Source organism: Pongo abelii, chromosome X (assembly GCF_028885655.2).
Source record: "Pongo abelii isolate AG06213 chromosome X, NHGRI_mPonAbe1-v2.0_pri, whole genome shotgun sequence".
Lineage (NCBI taxonomy): Eukaryota > Metazoa > Chordata > Mammalia > Primates > Hominidae > Pongo > Pongo abelii.
In genome coordinates this window covers 133,355,779-133,358,534 of record NC_072008.2, presented here as the reverse complement: position 1 = coordinate 133,358,534, position 2,756 = coordinate 133,355,779, and positions in this window count along the sequence as shown.

Sequence of the window (2,756 nt, the reverse complement as noted above, 5' to 3'; positions counted from 1 at the left end):
CCATAAAGGGAATTTTTAAATTTTTTTAGATAAATGATTATCTGTATATACAAATGCTACTAATTTTCATATATTGTTTTTAGGCCTACAACTTTACTAAATGTATTTGTTATTTCTAACAGCTTTTTTTGTTTAATCTTTGGGGTTTCTATAATTAAGATGATGTCATCTACCATCTGACCCAGAAATTCCTGTTTTCAGTATATACCCAATTGAAAAAATATCACCATCTTGTAAACAAACTTGCATCCCCATAGTAATTGGTGCATTATTAACAATAACTGAGATATGGAAACAACCTAGGTGGTCATGAATGCATGAACAAATAAACAAACTTTGAGACTGATTTATCCATCTATCTATCTACACACACACACACACACACACACACACACACACACACACACACACACACACACACACGTATATTCAGATGTAATAAGGGAAATCCTGCCATTTGCCACAACATGGATGGACCTATAGTACATTGTTCTAGGTAAAATAATCCAGATGCAGGAAGAAAAATATTACATAATCTCATTTATACAGTATGTGAAATATTTTTTAAAAGCTCAAATACACAAAAATAGAGAATGAAACAGCGGTTACCATGGACTCTAGGGGAGAGGAAATGGAAAGATGTAGGTCAAATAATACAAAGTGGTAGATATGTATAATGAACAAGTCTAGAAATTTAATGTGCAACATAAGGACTAAAGTTAATACAATTGTATTAGAGATTTTTGTTGAACAAGTAGATATTATCTGTTCTTGTCACAAAAAATTACTATGTGAGATAATACATATGTTCATCTGATTCACTATAGTCACCATTGTACTATCTATGTGTATCTATGTATCATTATGTATCCCATAACATCCTTGTGAACCTTAAATACACACAATAAAATGTATTGTTTAATGGGTAACTATGTGAGATAATGTTAATTTGCTAGATGATAGTAACCGTTTCACTATGTATAAGAAAACAACATGTTTTACGATTTAAATATATAAAATAAAAATATTACTAACTTATTCAGGTCTTTGTATCCTCCTCTACCCGCTTTGTTTTGTGTTTCCATGGAATGTAAGCTATATGAGATCAGGGACCCTGTTAACTAATGGTGAAGTGGAAGAGGTTTGCACACAATAGGAAATCGATAGTTTTTTTTTTTTTAATTCTCATTGACTTCATTTTCAGTAATAAACTTACAAAATATTTTTTGTTTCAACATTTGTTCTACACTGAAAAGGAAACAAATAGACATTGCCTGCAGATTCACAATATTATCTAAAATGTACATCCATATATTTTTCTTTATGGAGTAAAGAACAAAACAAAACTGTTTTGTTATCAAAAAAAATCCAAAGCAAAAATCTATAATAGAAAGGAAAGTGGTTACTATTCTTTTCCTAATGTGTCTTTTTTCTTTTGTCCCATTACTTTTGAAGAAAATGCCATATGCTGTAAAGTTTAATGAAATGGCAAAATGACTTGAATACAAATTGTTCTGCATTACTTAGAAAATACATCATTTAGTGATGCAGCTTTCCTGAAAGATGTTTTGGAAAGTATTTTTGTATATTTACTAGAAATACTAATTTAAATTGGACTATATTTCTCCACAGGGTGCAAATATGATTTTCAGCTAGAACGGTTATCAGAGTATATTGTTTCAGGCTATTTTTCAAGAAGAGAGAATAGAGGACAATTCTCCAATGGGATTGAAAAAGTTGCATAATTATGTCATAAAACATTAACTTAACAGTAGGAAGTAGCACTTATGAACCACTATAAGTTCTGTTCTCTTGGGTTTAATTTTTTACAACTGTAATAAATCTAATAGATACATAATTTCTTTATTGAGACAGAAATTGTATTTGTTTTCAAAACCTAGCAATCTTCTATGAGCACAGACAAGCATTCACACAGGCCACACATGCACAACATGTGTGAAATATCTGGTATATTTTTAAAATTAAAATGCCCTACTAGCACTAGCATTTTCTTCTTAGGAATTGATTTAGGAATTAAATCATTAAATTAATGACTCCTTTGAGTTTTAGAATGTCAGGATGTATTATAAATTGTGAGAAAAATATTAAAGGTGAAAACACTATCATCATAGTCAATCCTACCAGCTTATTGCATAGGTTTATAAAATGACAAATGGTGGTAAATTCTTCTGTATCAATGAGATAATTGTCTGCTTATGTGAGTACCTTCAAAGTGGAATAAATCACAATTGTGTTTTCTCTATATATTTTCATTTTACGTAGCAGCTCTGAATAATAGTTCATACTTCTTTGTTCTCAGAAATCTCAGTATTAAAATCCCTTAAATCTTCAAGGTAAATTTCTCTACATGTCTGAATACCATGGATTTCAAATGTCAACTTATCACCGGAAGAGACACTTATATTCTTAAATGGCTTTATACTTTAGTAAAGTCCTTCTATCTGTGACAGTTATCATATTGTATTTTTAAATATTTAATTTTTTACTTTATTTTTCACAAAGCTTCATGCCTCCTTTAAAAAAATTGACTTCACATCACTAACACTTCCAGTGTCTCAAAGATTGATTATTTTAGGAAATTCATAATTTTATACTTTTAGCCCTTTTCTTTTTTCTAAATTTTCAGATTTCATGCACTTGAAATCCATTATCATGTTTTTCTTTAGTCTTCTCTATTTCATAAAAAAATAAGCTTAGTTTTCTTCTCTGTTCTCATGAGTCTTATTTTCCAAAAT